Below are 18,950 nucleotides of genomic sequence, written 5' to 3'. Positions count from 1 at the left end.
TATTTGGTTGTTTTTAGTTTTTGGTGATTATAAATAAAGCCACTATAAACATTCACATACAGGGTTTTTTTTTAAGAAATTGACTATGTATTTTATTTTCTCTTTTTAATATTTTATTTATATTTGTCAGAGAGAGAGAGAGAGCACGCGCGTGCATGTACAAGCAGGGGGAGCAGCAGGCAGAGGGAGAAGCAGGTTCCCTGCTGAGCAAGGAGCCCGATGCGGGACTCGATCCCAGGACCCTGGGATCATGACCTGAGCTGAAGGCAGATGCTTAACCAACTGAGCCACCCAGGCATCCCTCACATACAGGTTTTTGTGTGAACATAAATTTTCATTTGATTTGAAAAAATAAATAGGAGTATGATTGCTAGGTCTTATTTTAAGTGTATATGTAATTTTATAAGACATTGCAAACTTTTTATTTCCTCAAGTGGTTGTACCATTTTTTATCCCTACCAGCAATATATGAGTATTAGTAGCTTCACACAGCCTTGGAAGAATTTGGTTTTGTCTTTTTTCTTTCCCTATTACAACTAGTGTGTGTGGTATCTCATTGTGATTTTAACTTTATTTCCCTAATGACTAATGATGTTGAGTATTTTTCATGTGCTTAGTTGTTATCTATATATTGTCACTGATGAGGTCTCCTTTAAAATCTTATGCCCATTTTTTAATTGGATAGTTGTGTTCTTATTACTGAGTTTTGAAAGTTCTTTGCATATTCTGGATACAAGTTTTTTAATCAGAAATTTTATTTACAAATATTTTCCCTCATTGTATAGCTTCTCTTTTCATTCTCTTCACTGCATCTTTCAAAGAGTAGGAGGTCTCAGTTTTGAGCATTTCTAATATATCAATTTATTCTTGGATGGATTGTGCTTTTGATATCATAGCTAAGAAATATTTGCCTAACTTAAGCTCAAAAGACTTTATTCTATTTTTTCCTGGTAATTTTAAAATTAAATTCCAGACATTGTTTTTGAAAGATTGTAGAGATAATTTGAGGCTCTGGATGATGTCACCTTCCTTCTAGAGAGAATATACTTTAGCTTCTGTCAGGCAATTAGGTTAGAGGCAGACATTTTAATCTAATTAGGGATTTAGATGACTCAAATCTTGGTTTCAGTTTTTGTGAGAGCAGGTATATTTCTTGTTTACTCCCAAAGTTTAAGGCTTCATGGGGGAGCATTATAAGCCTAGAGTTTTTATTGGCTCTCCTCTTTGGTGGATTTTAAGCCCAAATGTTTGTCTCATCAGCCTTGTGAGCCTGCCAAAAGCTCTACTTAGCTTCTCTTCATTCTAGTCATTGTTTATAAATCAACAAATGGCTCCAGAGAAATGTTCAACCAAATGTTAGGCTCTTTCTGTGCTTCTCTTCTCTTCTGCCTCATAGCCCCTCAAGCAGAGAGAGAAAGTTTTGGGGAGCTCTTGGATGCCTTCAAACATTTTCTTTATTCAGCTTTCATAAATTTTAGTCAATGGGAGGGTTGCTATGATAGAAGCTAGTCTGACATTGTCAGAAGCAGAACTCCTCCCTATCAACTTTTTGACATTGACTGTTCTAGAACCATATTATTTAGTCAGAGTCTCAAAGATTAACTTTCTTTTGGAGCACTTAGCCTATATTGGGAGCTGAGACATTATAAATCTATAGGTTCACACAGATGTCGGAAATGACTTCATTTCCCTGCAGAAGCTAGGGTAAAGAAGAGTGATTCTCTCTCTGATATTTTTGGGAGAATGTGTTTTACCAACTTAGAACAAGAGAAGTTGATACTTAACCATCTGCACCAGCTTAATGTAACAACTGTCTTTGCCTAAGTAGCATCAAAAATTTAATTACTTTCTCCTTCAGTCATTTTATGTGTTTGTCTCCCCACCTCCTTATGCCCTCAGAAGGGCTACCACTAGCAAACAAATCTGTCAAGTAATATCTAGCATTCCATCCAGGACTTAATAGTGTAGTTCCTATGATGATCCAGGATGAAGGAATTTGTCTTCAAAGTGTCAGACAAGAGAGATAAAGTTTCCACAGTCAACATTAAATCTTTGATAGCAGCTCAAAAATAATTGAAATAAGAAACACCAGATATGAATGCATGTGCATCAGCTTTCAAAATTGAAAGTAAAATCCTTCTAAGAATCCTGAATGAAGATGTTATAGAGCTTGTCAGGACTGCACTGACATTTGGACCAAATCCAGTGAGATTATAAGTAAAGTGAGTGAAGGTAAGTTTTATACAAGATACAGAAAAAGAAAAAGAGAAGAAGATAGAAAAGGAGAGCTCTTAAAGGTAAAAGTAATGTTTAGGTCATAAGAAGAAATGAAGGATTTAGTTTAATAAGGAGCAGCTTGACTAAGAAAAATGGCTACAACAAAGGTTCATAAAGTATGAGAGCTTTCTAAACTGAGTATCTTTAAAAGATAAATAACAGATACACTGTTCATTTGCTCCATATACAGAGTATACAGCCTGTGGGATTAATTGACCAAAGAAGAATGTTAGAATTCCAGCTAATTCATGAAGTGTCCTTGGGAAGATCACTTATTTTCTCTAGGCTTCTGCAAAATGGCAGCTTTTTAATGAAATCATCTTCTGGGATCTTAAAGGTCTGTATGGTTGTAACCCAACTTTAAATATCGACATAAGGAAGTATTGGACCTATAATATATTTTCCTTGATATTATGCATTCCATAAAATTTACTGTGATGGGATTTAGGCTGTTGTTTTTTTTTCTCATAGAAACATGAATTATACAACATATTCTTTTTTTTCAATCATCAGTCCTTTAATATATACAAATTAAACTGTAAATACAAATACATACAATTTGCGGAGAACCTGGATTCATAAGCCTAATTGCCCTTAGAAGTCATTACTTCAGACTCATACTGAGCTAAGTTTTATGGATAATTTCACCCCCTGTGTAGTCATTTTTGGATGAGTGGCATATTTACCTCACTCAAGAGGAAAAGAGACTTTGTCACCAAATATTTATAAAGGAGAAACTAAAATTTCACATCAGCAGTTTTAAAAGACACAATGTTAACTCTGTCCTTTGCCTTATGTCACCTTAACCCTTTTTTCATTGTTATATTTCTAGTTTTGAAACAAAAATCTAAACACTGAAGTTACAATACCTCAAAAACAACCTATGAAACTGATCTAGAAACTTTTGTGTTCCTTTCAGAGATATTATGGTGGTTTATCTTATTTTTAAAGTCCTACACCCTTACTTAAAAGACACCTAACATTAAGTACTTGCCTGCAATTATCTTCAACTCTCACAAACACTATTTAGTGACAGTTTGAGGATGCAGGGGTTTTTAAGGCAACATAGGATAACCCCAGTGTTGCACAAGAAAGGAATCAGAATTCACCCCGCATGTAAGTCACTTATCCAAGAGGATACAGTCTTGTTGCCAGCAGAGTCCTGCTCTCCTGGCTCCCTGTTAACTGTTCTTTCAGTCTAACAAGTGTCCATTTAAGTGAAAACCATTTTACCAGATCTAGCATCAGAGATACAAAACAAAGAAAACATGGTTCTTGTCCTCAAAATTAAAAGCTTCAGGATAACCAAGTTCACGTGAGTCTCGTTCATTGGTGTAGCCCAGTACCTGGCTTAGTGCCTGGTTTCATGGTAAGTGCTTCCTCACTACATTAAGTAAAAGGAACTTAGGAGACAAAGTAAACTAAATGGGAGAAGGCTCACCTGTTGCAAAGATCATGAAAGGTAGCATATCAGAGGGCTCCTGAACAGAGGACTTTGAGGAATAGGTGTTACTGACAGAACATATTCTTCAAGGGGAGACAGAGAAAACAGTCATGGTCCAAGCATTGCCCTGGGAGAGGGTAATATTTTTATTTTAAAGATTTAAAAAAAAAACTTTTAGGGACACTTAGGTGGCACAGTCAGTTAAGCGTCAGACTCTTGGTTCAACTCAGGTAGTGGTTTCAGGGTCATGAGATCAAGCCCCATGATGCACTCCATGCTGAGCACAGAGTCTGCTTAAGACTCTCTCTCCCTCCCCCTCTGCCCATCCCCCTATGTAAGTAAATATTTTAAAAGGGTTTTTGATAACTTTTATATACAAAGAGCTAGCACTATTTCTTTATTTTTTTTAACCCATCCCACCACCCCTCTCCCCTCTAGAACCCTCAGTTTGTTTCTCAGAGTCGATAGTCTCTCATGGTTCATCTCCCCCTCTGGTTTCCCCCACTTCATTTTTCCCTTCCTACTATTTTCTTTTTTTTTTTTTAACATATAATGTATTATTTGTTTCAGAGGCACAGGTCTGTGATTCAACAGTCTTACACAATTCACAGCGCTCACCATAGCACGTACCCTCCCCAATGTGTATCACCCAGCTGCCCCATCCCTCTCACCCCCACCACTCCAGCAACACTCAGTTTGTTTCCTGAGATTAAGAATTCCTCATATCAGTGAGATCATATGATACATGTCTTTCTCTGGTTGACTTATTTCGCTCAGCATAATACCCTCCAGTTCCATCCACGTCGTTGCAAATGGCAAGATTTCATTCCTTTTGATGGCTGCATGATATTCCACTGTGTGTGTGTGTGTGTGTGTGTGTGTGTGTGTGTGTGTGTGTGTGTGAGTGAGTGAGTGAGTGTGTATACCACATCTTTATCCATTCATCTGTTGATGGACATCATGGGTCTTTCCATAGTTTGGCTATGGTGGACATTTCTGCTATAAACATCGGGGTGCACATACCCCTTCAGATCCCTACATTTGTATCTTTGGGGTAAATACCTAGTAGTGCAGTTGCTGGGTCATATGGTAGCTCTATTTTCAACTTTTTGAGGAACCTCCACTGTTTTCCAGAGTGGATGCACCAGCTTGCATTCCCACCAACAGTATAGGAGGGTCCCCCTTTCTCCTCATCCCCGCCAACATCTGTCATTTCCTGACTTGTTAATTTTAGCCATTCTGACTGGTGTGAGGTGGTATCTCATTGAGGTTTTGATTTGGAGTTCCCTGATGCCGAGCAATGTTGAGCACTTTTTCGTGTGTCTATTGGCCATTTGGATGTCTTCTTTGGAAAAATGTTCATGTCTTCTGCCCATTTCTTGATTTGATCATTTGTTCTTTGGGTGTTGAGTTTGATAAGTTCTTTATAGATTTTGGATACTAGCCCTTTGTCTGATATGTCATTTGCAAATATCTTCTCCCATTCTGTCAGTTGTCTTCTGGTTTTGTGGACTGTTTCTTTTGCTGTAGCACTGTTTCTTTAACCAGGTCTTGGATGAACCATTAACTTGATGAAGCCCTCATCCTTTATGTATCGATGGAAGCACTAGCAGGTCATATTGAGGCTGTATTCACAGATCAGTGCAGTTTTGAGCAAACATAGCAAGAGTGGGATCCTGCAGAATTTTTGTGAGTTGCTCCAATAGAGCTTTCTGGGGTTCAATTAAGGCAAAAGGAAAGAACAGTGTATGCATGTGCTTTTCATATTTTGGGGACACAGTTTCAATACCTTCCATTTTTAAATATGTTCTATTTTTTAAAACTCAAAGTCTTTACTATGTCCCAGGCATTGTTCTAAGCAGCTTGTCAATCTGAACTCTGTGACTCTTGGAATGACCCTATGAGGTAGATACTATCCTTGTACTACAGATGAGGAAACAGAAGTGGGAAATTAAATCACTCAAAGTCGTCAGCTAACAGGTGGCAAAATCAAGATTTGAACCCAGGCTGTCTGGCTCTAGAATTGGCTCAGCCAAGCACAATGTCACACTTACTCCTAGCTGTGAGGAATAGGATGAGGACCCAAAGAAAATAAAGACAACCTTTTCTCATTGCTTGACCTTTTCCAGCAGGTTCTCGAGGTGTATCAGGACTTGGTCTAAGTTAAACTTTTTCATTCCAATATGCATCATCCCTTCATTAGAACCATCCCTGACTGTGCTCAGAAAGTGATGCATGAGAACCACTTTATTTCACGGACACTGATTTGGTAATGGAAATTGCCCTCTTCCCTGACTGGCAATAAGGAAGGGACCTGGGTCTCTCCATGGAGGGCCTGAAGAAGCCTGGCTGACAAATGTAGTAAATAAGTATTCAGGAGCTAAGCTGGTAAATTGTTCAGGCGCACATGTATGGAGATTGGCTAATTAAAGTGAAGGTCTGGAAGAGAAGGAAATGGGCTAACTCATGTGCATGTAGCATAATTTTGTGCTGAGTATTTTACCTATGTTAGCTCATTTAATTCTCATAACAATCAGATGGAGTTAGAAACTATTATCTATGTTAAAGTGGAGGTTTTAAAATTTGAGAAGGTTAACTATTTTGTTCAAGATCACACAACAGAGATGGGTCAGACCTCTTGTCTGAGCCCCAAACCATGCTTTTCCAATCCTACCATCCCAAACACTGCGTCAGGACAGCTGAAGGAGCTGGGCTAAAGGCAGACATGCTGGGGACAATAGTACCATGATACAGAACACAGCACAGGTTCTTTGCCAGGGCCAGCCAGGGCCAAAAAGGAAGTAAGAACCAAAATGATGTGGCTCGTAAGCTGTGGGCTGAGTGCAGAGGAGTTAAGAAGCCTGTGATCAGGCATGTGGCCAAGGCTGGAGGCCACAGCTAGGATTTCTGCCAAAGAGACCCAGACTTCCTGGGCTTCTTGGAGACCAAAGACTATTTTTAAAAAAGATAGTTGAGCTTCTTTTGGGCAGACCCCTGGTGGACATCAGCAGAGCAGGCACACCATGAAGAGAAACCTAGTAAACAGTACTGAACTCGAAGAGCCCCAGTACATAATTGGAAGGCTGCTCAGACAATGCAACAGCTCTTACCACTTGGACTGTATGTAAACAGAAGGCATAAAGAGGGAATTTAGTGATCTGGTAATTCAGATTTTCAGGCTAATATTGTTTGTTTGTTTTACATTGTTTCTGTACACCAAGTAATTGCTATATAACCTTGAGGGTGGAGATTGGATTTTATTCTTGCTCTCATGCCCTTACTTCAGTGCTTTTCTTATGGTAAGAGTTTAATAAGTGTGAGGTGAAGGGATAAATATTGCAGTTATGTATTGCATACTTTGGACTTTAATTATACATTCAGTAGGAAATCAAACTGGGATCACATAAGATCAATATTCTGGTTCCTGCCTTTTCTTCTATGTTTTACAGGGACTGGAAGCACTGTGTTCGTATTTAATCTTGTTCAATGGAGGAATGGGGTACCCAAGTTAGCCATATTTATGCAAATAAGAGTATTTTGCAGTTCTTTGCCTGGTTTGTGGCATTGTGCATAGGTACAACTTCACATTAAATGGAGCCCTTCTCTGAATTTCACAAAACCAAACTGAATTTGAGATGCTCCGAGACTTACAAAAGGACTTATTTTTGCTATCTTTTTAATAAGCCAGGGACCTTGTTTTTAAAGAAAAGCTCTCAAAAAGAAAATTATCCCAAAGTCAAGTTAATTGACGATAAGCTTATAAGTTGTATCACTTCCTGCCCTGAATAAAACTCGATTTTGATTTACTTCTAAGAGTTATGGAAATTGATTTTAAAACTCAATGCTGAAAAAAAATGAACATCCCTCCAAATGCTCAGCTTGTTGCCCCTGTCTTCCCAATTCCAGCTGTCAGCAGCCTGGTTCTCAGATTCACATGCTAGAGGTTGAACACTGTAAAGACGACAGAAGAGAGGGGTTTGCTCTGAGAGAGTATAGCAACTATTTCCTTAGTGATAAACTGAATCTATTTTCATTGATGTCTTAACTAATTATTCAAGATCTTCCTTCTAGCAACTTATTGAAAAACTAAATGTTGTAAGTGTTTGTAAGATTTCCTAAACCTAATGTAAATTCATGATATAGTGATTAATGAGACCTCAATCTTGCTTTACAAATATAACCTGTGGTCAGCATTGCCAAAAGTTGTTCTAAATTTACCAATAAATTAAAAACAGAGAAAAATGTAACACGCGAAGACAGTATGTTTTTCTCTATGTGACTGCCTAAGAAAAGAACTATTAGAAAAGCACTCATGGGATGACCCCCAAAATATTTCATGGCTTGTTACTGAACCCAATGCAAGCAATTTCAGTTACCTTTTTTTAATGAACTTCTATGAAAAGAAATAAATAAAAAGCCTATGCCTTCATGCAGAACTAATCCATGATATAAAAAAGCTGGACAGACTAAAATTAAAAGAAAGCATTATTATAAACATATACATGTGGCTTTCACTTGGGACAATGTGGTTATTAGGGGTAATCCCTGTGATTGACTAGCCTTGAGGCAATTAAATAATTGCCATTTCTAGAGCTGAAGTTTCTTTTATCTTTAAATCACTTATTCATATATTCAACAAATATATATTTCAGTATCAACCATTTGGTGGGGCCTGGAGAGTCAATGGTGAACAGGAAGGCATGGCCCTCACCTTAGTGAGTTCACAGTTTAGGAATCCACTAACTCATTGACTTCTGCAGCCCCATACCAGGAGGACTTCTTATAAGGAACTGACTCCAACATCAGTCCTGCATAGACTCAACCAGAAGAATTATACCCACTTTATAGACAAAAAAATGCACCAGAACATTTCCAAAGTCACACAACTGTTAATTGTTATGGGACATGTCTCTATCCCCTGGCTTCTGCCTGGGTTGGAATCTGGTAAAATTACCCCTCTTTGATTCATCACACTGGGAGGAACACTTGGGATGCATGGAAACTTTTGAGTTTAGACTTGAAAATGAAGACACCACTGTCAGAAACATGGTAGCTGAGAGGAGGACCTGAGATGGGGTGAGATGGAGATATAGATCTAAGAGCTGTGAAGTGGTCCTGAAACTTGAGAACATAAAGAGCCAATAAGAGGACTCAGTGCTACCTGACAAGAATAAAATTAGCATTTATTAAATGCCTAGCACTGCTGTTAGCATTTTGCTTGTAGTAATTCCTTAAAAACAAAACAAAACAAAAAACAAACCAAACCTATGTGATAGTCATAATCTCCACTTTACGGATGAGGAAACTGAGGCACACAGAAGTCAAGTAACTTGCTCAAGATAACCCAGCTAGTAAATGCCCACGGTGGGACTTGGAACTAGGCAATTTGACCCTAGAGTCTATGACCTTCATCATTATGCTATACAACCTCTCTTAAGAAAGAGAGGTCTATTAGAGAGGGCACGTATTGAATGGAGCACTGGGTGTTATACACGGACGATGAATCATGGAACACTGCATCAAAAACTAATGATGTAATGTATGGTGATTAACATAACATAATAAAGTTTAAAAAATGTAAAAAAAAGAGAGGTCTAGAAGAATATTTGTCTGCCACTCAGTGTTCTTTTTTCTTTTTCAGTAATATGGTGTACACATGACAGCAGCTAATGCTTCCTATTTCACAGAAGTGCTGTGGGCTTTTATAGATGATTATGTTTTCTTCTCTTCTTTCTTCTAGGAAAAGTTCTCAGCCCTTCTCTTGGGTGAATAAAAGGTTATTCCTATTTTCCATTCACTTTCTGCTAGCTCTGCCCCTACTGCATATTTCTTGATATTCTTTTCCAAGCATTAGCCTTTTTGACCTTCAAAATCAATAGTGTTCTACCCTGAGGGGAGCTCAGAAATCAAAGCAGTAGGCAAGTACGGGACTCTCATTGTCTATGAAAAATGCCATGACACTGGTGGTACTGTGACCACATGAAATGGAATTTGCCGTGTGGAAAGCAAAGGACTTTACTCTAAAATAAGAGGGCTAGAATTCTGTTGGCTGTTAAGAAATGGAGGTTATAAAATTACATTACCACTAAGTCTATGGGTCAATGAGTTCCAGGTAACCTGAGGTAAGAATCATTGTGTTTGAATTTGCTGGTTAGCCAGACATGGGTCCATCTTGGCACAAGCCACCTAAATTTCAGTAGGCCAAGAGTCTGCAAAGAATGGTTCCCAGAAAGAAAATCAAGGTATTATTTAAAAAATCAAATAAAATAGGAGTGGATATGGAGAAGATACAAACCAACTGTAGGCCAATATAGGAGCCCCGTCTCCACACCTTGGCTTGAAAAACTGGGGCAAACTTCCTTAGCAGAGTAGCGTTATGGAGAATTCGAGATTTAGCCCATGATTTTCTCTGATTAACTAGACAGTGCAGAGGATGGGAGAGAAATACATTTTTGAGCTCTCTAGTGCCAAGCACAGTGTGAGATGGGGATTTGTTCACCTCCAGAACTACCTCTGGCTTTACCACAGTTTTCTTTGAAAGATATCATATGAGACTGTTTTGTCATTCAGCCTGAATTACTATATTGATACCTAGAATTCCTTAATTCTGTTCAGAAAAAATCAACAACCATATGGGTTTTAAGAAAATGATATTTTATTAGTTCAACAATGAATGTGAAAATGGTAAAGTAATTGTATTTTGAATTTCATATTGCCCCCATTATCAATTCACCAGAGATTGTATCTAGTTAGAAATTAAGTTAATGTCATGGGATTTGGTGACTTAGAAGTGCCATTTTTTTAAATGTGCTTACAAGTCTCCGTATAAACACTTGTATCTAAGTGTTTTAACTGTTCCAGTTACTGTTAGTCTGACTTGATTAATCACAAAATCCAAATGTCAACACTGGAAGGAGACTTGGAGAATTTATAGATGAGAGACCAGAGACCTTAAAAGCTAGGAATAAAATTCAGGTCAATTCATACTGGGGGGAATAGTTCAATGTAAACAAACAGTTTGACCAGTTAGCCATAGTCTAGGATTAGGTCTACCATACTAGTAAAGTGTGAGATTGTCTTTTTTAAAAAATAGTTTTTGGGTCTCTTTTAAGAAAAGTGGGTTTCTCATCAAATTCTAGGGTTTTTTTGACTCATAACCTTATACTGAATTAAAGGAGAGATGAAGTGCCCCCACTGACCCAATAATATAGTCTTTATGAATAGAGGTCAATGAACAGAATACACCCCCATGGTTGATGGTACATTTTCATGGCCTCTGGACTGTGTGAGCTGGGCCAGCCCAAGGCAGACTGCCTTCTCCAAAGAATATTGGGGCTTGATATATGTCTTTCTTATTTGAATCCATTAGCCTACCCACTCAGGCTAACCCTACACAGAGGAAGTATTCTTCAAAGCTTTCAGTATAATTTGAACACAGTGACAACTGCTTGTGGCATCTGGGCAGTCAGTGATGTCCATGCCCAAAGTCACTCTGGAGCCATGAACAGTTCTTGTAGAATTATATGGCAGAACAATCATACAACTCTGCCTTTTCACCTCTTTTAAATTTTATTTGCTACCATTACTCTTTATCCTGCCATTGGTCTTAAAAGAAGAGGAGAAACAGGGACTCTTTTAAAGAGTCTTCATTCCTACATTCTTGCTGTTTTGACTGATGACATAGCTGCTAATAAGATTAGTGCTTTCCCTTCTGTTCATTTTCTAGCAGAATTAGTTGCTGCTTTTATACCCTCTACTGCTAATTTTGCTGGCAAATCTCTGGAGGATTCTAGCCTAATTTTCTGCTACCAGAAGCAGAACTGCCATTCTAGTAGGTCACTTAACATTATTCAATTCCTTTAGGAGATCTCGAAGAATAAAACCTATAGGAGTAATTTAGACACAAATATCAAATACAAATTAGGGACCAATTTTTTAGGCAGTAAAAGTGATTGCTTCAAACCAGATAATTTCTATTTCCCATAATCCTTATACCATAGAGTTGTTGTAAGAAGTAAATTATATATATGAGTGTGTGTTCAGCATATGTGTTATATATGTGTGTGTGTGTTTAGTATATCATATATTTTCTATTAATATATTACATTGTAATATATTACATTATATTGTATATTCAGATATAATATAGCATTATGCCTGATGTATGGAAATTTAATAAATTTTAAAGTTTTTAAAGCAAACAGGAGCAACTTAAGATTCAAAAATATGCATCTGGGTCACCCTTTATTTGGGACTTGAAATATGTAGCCTAAGGATTATATAAGCAACTTGCATTTTCTTCTGTTGATTCCCTTTTCTTCATTTTGTATACTTTAGAAACACTGTCAAAAGGAAAGTGAGAAAAGAAAGAGGTGATGCACTTCAGATTCCTCAGATTAGCACTATTAATGCAATGAGAGATGGTGTGGCATCTCTCCCACTAGGTGTAATAAAACCTGGGGATAGGCAGAGTCACAGGACATCCTAGAATGGTAGTGGGCATGCTCTACTGATGTCCATTTCATTCACCATCCAAGGCAGAGTCATGAGAAAAAAGGAATTTGTAATGGGGGCTCAGAATGGTACTCAGAGGTACCAAAAACCATTACAGTGAAAAGGAGAAATTTAAACTGTATCAGAGATTATAAGTCAAAAATGGAGGAAACTGGCCCAAATTGGAGGTAGGAGTACTCATGGGATCTCTGTGTTAAATTTAGACAAATGTCTTTATCTTTCTGAAGGTGAGAGCCAATAGCAAATACTGTGGAATTTCCCCCAGCATGTTGAAGGCACCAATCGGTCTCTGGCAGTATACTCAACTTAACGATTAAATAGGAGACATCTGGGATATTAGCAAAGCAGTAGGTGTTCAGGGTTTTTTGTTTTGTTTTGTTTTACCTGAAGGGAAACAAACACACTCACACACCTGCACCACACACACAGCATACACACACACACACACACACACACACACACACACTACTCCATTGGTAAGCCATGGAGGCACAGCTTGTTTATATTGAATGATGTCAGAATTGTGGCAGCAGGGTCATTAACAGGATTAAAGCTAATAAGGTGATAGCACAACTCACAAATCAGCTCCACCAGACGTCACAAAATTATTTGTAATTGACATAATAGGCTAGAATTGAAAGCACTGTACATTAACGAGCCTATGGACTTAATCATTTGGGAAGGATTGTAATTGAGGAAAGCAGCAATTAATGTTGGCTAGTTAAAGTTGTATTTAAATTTGTAATTATTTAGAATTGATTGAAGATTATGTAGAAAGATACTGGAAATGTAAGTGGACACAACACCAAAGTAATATTAGTAATAGCATAGCCTTTGGTACTCAACAGAAAGTAAAGAAGGGAAGGAGGACATAGCAAAACTCAGTGAGGCCTTGGTTGAGCATTAATGTTGTTTATAGAACTACCTCCAACCTGCACATTTTGAGCAGGATGTTTTTCTGATACTATTTGGCCTAAAATATGCTTTCATTATGGTGTCATGACTCATGATGTATCAAAATCAACAATATATTTGCTAATAATCATACCAAACTTCAGAATTGATTTGCATTTTCCTTTAATAAATTAGGGGAGATTCAAGATTATCCTTAGCCTAATGCCATTACTCTCACTAACATAACATTATACAGATCTTCCTCAACTTAAGATTGGATTACCTCCCAATAAACCCATCATAAGTGGAAAATATTGTTAGTCAAAAATGCATTTACTACACCTAACCTACCAGACATCATAGCTTAGCCTATGTTACCTGAAACATGCTCAGAACACTTACCTAAGCCTATAGTTCTGCAAAATCATCTAACACAAAGCCTTTATAAACATGTTGAATATGTCATGTAATTTATTGAATTCTGTACTGAAAGTGGAAAATGGCTGTATGGGTACAGAGCAGTTGTAAGGGTATGGGCTATTTATCCTTGTGATCATGTGGATGACTGGGAGCAGCAGCTTGCTGCCAATGCCCGGCATAAGAGAGGATCTTACCAAATATCCCTACCTCGGGAAAAGGTCAAAATTCAAAAATCAAAGTACAGTTTCTACTGAATATGAATGACTTCCCATGTAAAGTCAAAAAATCGTAAGTGGAATAATTGCAAATCAGGGACTGTCTGTACACCCGTGAGTGAGAAGAGAAAGAAGCTGCCTAAGGACTGAGAAGATTTAAGTGAGGTGAAGGTAAAGAACAGAGGTGGCATAGCTGGAAGAAAGACCAGAAAAGAGCATTAACCCAACTAGTCTGGTCATGGAACATCACCCCATTCTCTCATGCAATGATTACTGCATCTTCTAACATTCTGTGGTGTGCTTTTGTCATTTTTTGACCAACCAGTACCTGAGCCCCTTTTATTTTGGGAGACCCCCATCTGATAAGCCAGGGTTCAACTCCCCTCGGAGAAGATGAAATCACCTAAGAGACATTTTTCTAGTTGCCCCTGTAGCCAGTGCACAGACACAATACATAAGCATGGCTAAGCTGATAAGCCTGTTCCAGACACTGGTTCAGAAGGTGGTGACAAGTAGAATCAGGAACTATAAGGACTCATTGTAATTAAATTTGCAAAATATAGCGATAAAGAAAAAGATCTTAAAAGCAGCAAGACAAAAGAAATCCCTAACTTACAAGGAAAGACCCATAAGGCTAGCTGTAGATCTCTCAACAGAAACTTGGCAAACCAGAAGAGAGAGGCATGATATATTCAACATGCTGAATGGGAAAAATACGCAGCTAAGAATACTCTATCCAGCAAGACTATCATTCAGAATAGAAGGAGAGATAAAGATTTTCCAGAAAAACAAAAACTGAAGGAGTTCATGACCACTAAACCAGCCCTGTAAGAAATGTTAAAAGGGTCACTGAGTGGAAAGGAAAGACCGAAAGTGACAAAGGCAAGAAAGGAACAGAGAAAATCTCCAGAAACAAGGACAAAACAACTAATAAAATGGCACCAAATATATATCTATCAATAATTACTCTGAATTACTCTAAAGGGACTAAACATTCCAATCAAAAGACAGGGTGTCAGAGTGGATAAAAAAACAGGACCTATCTATATGCTGCCCACAAGAGACTTATTTTAGACCTGAAGACATCTGCAGATTGAAAGTGAGGGGATGAAGAAAATTTATCATGTAAATGGATGTCAAAAGAAAGCCAGAGTAACAATACTTATGTCAGACAAACTAGACTTTAAACCAAAGACTGTAACAATAGATGAAGGGCACTATATCATAATGGAACAATCCAACAAGAAGATCTAACAATTGTAAATATTTATGTCCCCAACATGGGAGCACTCAAATATATAAAACAATACCAAACATAAAGGAATTCATCGATAATAATACAATAATAGTAGGGGACTTTAACACCCCACTTAAATCAGTGGACAAATCATCTAAGCAGAAAAACAATGGCTTTGAATGGTACACTGGACCAGATAGACTTAGAGATATATTCAGAACATTCCATCCTAAAGCAGCAGAACACACATTCTTTTCAAGTGCACATGGGACATTCTCCAGATTAGATCACGTTCTAGGTCACAAATCAGGCCTCAACAAGTACAAAAAGAATGAAATCATATATGCATATTTTCTGAACACAACACTATGAAACTTGAAGTCAACCACAAGAAAAAATTTGGAAAGACCACAAATACATGGAGATTAAACAGTATGCTACCGAACAATGAATGGGCCAACCAATCAAAGAAGAAATAAAAAAAATTCATGGCAAGAAATGAAACTGAAAACACAATGATCCAAAACCTCTGGGATAGAGCAAAAGTGGTCCTAAGAGGGAAGTATATAGCAATACAGGCCTACCTTAAGAAGCAAGAAAAACCCCAAATAAACAACCTAACCTTAACCTAAAGGAGCCAGAAAAAGAACATAAACGAAACCTAAAGCCAGCAGAAGGGAAATAATAAAGATTAGAACAGAAATAAATGATATAGAAACTAAAAAACAATAGAACAGATCAATGAAACCAGGAGCTGGTTCTTTGAAAATTTTAATAAAATTGATAACCCCCTATTGAGACTTAAGAAAAAGAAAGGAGAAAGGGCCCAAATAAATAAAATCACAAATGAGAGAGGAGAAATACAACCAACAGCACAGAAATACAATTATAAGAGAATATTATGAAAAACGATATGCCAACAAGTTGGACAAACTGGAAGAAATGGATAAATTCCTAGAAACATATAAACTACCAAAACTGAAACAGGAAGAAATAGAAAACTCGAATAGACTCATAATCAGCAAAGAAATTGAATCAGTAATCAAAAATCTCCCAAAAAACAAAAATCCAGGGCCGGATGGCTTCCCAGGGGAATTCTACCAAACATTTAAAGAAGAGTTAATACTTACTCTTCTCAAACTATTCCAAAAAATCGAAATGGAAGGAAAACTTCCAAATTCATTTTATGAGGCCAGCATTTCCCTGATACCAAAACCAGATAAAGGTTCCACTAAAAAAGAGAACTACAAACCAATATCCCTGATGAACATGGATGCAAAAATTCTCAATAAAATACTAGCAAAGTGGAGAGAGGCCAGGTGGCCAAGGAGTAGGGGACTCTGTTTCAACTGGTCCCCTGAATTTAGCTGGATATCTATCAAACCATTTTGAATACCCACAAAATCAGCTTGAGATGTAGGAATATATATCTGGATCTCTACAAGCAGAAGAGTGATTGCTTTTTGCAAGGTAGGATGTGCAGAGTTGTGAATTTGCGGGGAGATATTGGAAGATAAACAGAAGGGGGAGGGAACCTCCATAAGCTGGGTCCTGGAAAGTGATATAACACCAGAGTGCAAAATTGGGACCCTTAGAAATCTCCTGTAGTGAGAGACATCCCTCTCTGAAAGGGGCTCTGGAAATGAAAAGGCAGAATTCTAGGAAGGGCATTGTGGTCTTAGGATACAAAGAGCCACGGACCATAAGGGGGAGCCTGAACCAGCAGAGTGCCTGAGCAGTGGAGCTAGGAAGCAGGTTAGGGTCAGCGAGCCCAGGAAGGGACTCAGCTCAGATCGCCATAAACCGCGAGCCAGGCCGGTCTATAATCCCTCTTTTTTGAGAAGACTGAAAAAGTCTGGAACCTGCACCTGACCAAGAAAAACACGCAGGGCCGTAGTGGCCTGGAAAGGGCATTAGAGTGGCACCCAGACATGATTCAGTTTTGGATGTGGGTGAAAGCCCTTGGCTGCTTGGGGTTTTAGAATCACAAAGGGCAGTGGCACTCTTGGGCCCTTAGGACTACATCTGAGAGGGTTGCAGTGGGCGCACACCAAAGGAGGCTGCAGTTTTTGGCGGCTCATACAGAAGTGAAAACTGTCCTGGAGGGTTTATTACAGAAGACAGACTGCGATTTTTCTGCTCTGGGCCAGGGATTTGAGTGTGGTGATTTTTGCTGTGATCCTTGGAAGAGGCATGAAAAGCCTCCAGGGAACAAAAGCCACACAGAGGACTGGTTTCCACTGAGCCCATTCCCCTGACAGGGGGTAGAGCAACTCTACCCAGGCAGGGTACCTGAGAAACAGCATAGCAGGCCCCTCCCCAAGAAGACAGACTGGAAGAACAGGTGAACAACAATCCTATGGATCCCATAAGACTATAAAATCCCAACACCAGGGGGAAATAGTATATTGAGCTCCAGGTGTTGACTCACAACTTCTTTATTTTTCAGATAAAATGCCCTTTTCTTTTTTTTCTTTTTCTTATACTTTTTCTTTGTTTTATTTTCTTTTTACCCTTTTCTCATTTTAACTAGATGTTTATTATATCAACTTAAATTTCGTAGTCACTTTTTAACTTGTATTTTTTCACACCTATATTTTTTATAGATATATTCATCATTTTAGTCCTTTTTTCACTCTATTCAATTTTATCTTTATATATATATATACGTATATATATACGTATATATATATATATACACTTTATATATATATATACGTATATATATACATATATATATATATACACTTTATATATATATATATACGTATATATATACGTATATATATATATACACATACAAGTTTTACTTTCCTTGCAATTTTGTGATGTAGCGTCCTCTAACACACAGACCAAAATACACCCAGGAACAACTGGAACACCCTGCTTTTCCACACTTAGAGATTATAATCCCCTTCCCCCTTTTTTCTTTTTCTTTTTTTAATTTTTAAATTTTATTCTTGTGTTTCATTTTGGCTTTGTTTTTCAGTAGTGGCTTCTGACCACTCTAGATTTTGCTAGGGTTTATCTTGCTTGAGACGTGGTTGCTATTTTGGACTCTGCTCACTCACTCAACCATCCCTCAACAGAATGACTAGAAGGAGGAACTCTCAACAAAGAAAAGAACCAGAGACAATGTCCTCTGCCATAGAACTAATGAGTATGGATATAAGCAAGAGGTCAGAGATAGAATTCAGGATAGCAATCATAAAGTCAATAGCTAAGCTTGGAAAAACTATTAGTGATAATATAGAATCTCTAAGGGCAGAAATGAGATCTAATCAGGCCAAACTAAAAAATGCTATGAATGAGATGCAGTCTAAACTGGATACTCTAACAGTCAGGGTAAATGAGGCAGAAGAGACAATCAGTGATCTAGAAGATAAGCTGATGGAAAGGAAGGAAGTTGAGGAATACAGAGATAGGCAGTTAGTAGCACATGAAAAAAAGGATTGGAGAGATTAATAACACCATGAAACATTCCAGTGTCAAAATTATTGGGAACCCTGAGGGGGTGGAGAGAAAGAGAGCTAAAAGGTATACTTGAGTGAATCATAGCTGAGAACTTCCCTAATCTGGGGAAGGAAAAAAGCATTTGAGTCCAAGAGGCAGAGAGGACCCCTCCCAAAATCAATAAAAATAGATCAACACCCTGATATATCATAGTGAAGCTTGCAAATTTTACAGCCAAAGAAACTATCCTAAGAGTAGCTAGGGAGAGGAGGTCCTTACATATGGAGGGAGGAACATCAGAATAACATCAGACCTGTCCACAGAAACCTGGCAAGCCAGAAAGGGCTGGTAAGACATATTCATGGTACTAAATGAGAAGAACCTGCAGCCAAGAATACTTTATAAAGCAAGGCTGTCATTCAGAATGGATGGAGAGATAAAGAGCTCCCAGGACAGGCAGAAACTGAAAGAATATGTGACCACCAAGCCAGCCCTG

This window comes from Eumetopias jubatus, unplaced genomic scaffold, assembly GCF_037043125.1.
Source record: "Eumetopias jubatus isolate StellerSeaLion01/CBP00866 unplaced genomic scaffold, mEumJub1_p1.0 scaffold_5, whole genome shotgun sequence".
Taxonomy (NCBI): Eukaryota; Metazoa; Chordata; class Mammalia; order Carnivora; family Otariidae; genus Eumetopias; species Eumetopias jubatus.
Note: the sequence above shows the minus strand (reverse complement) of the source record.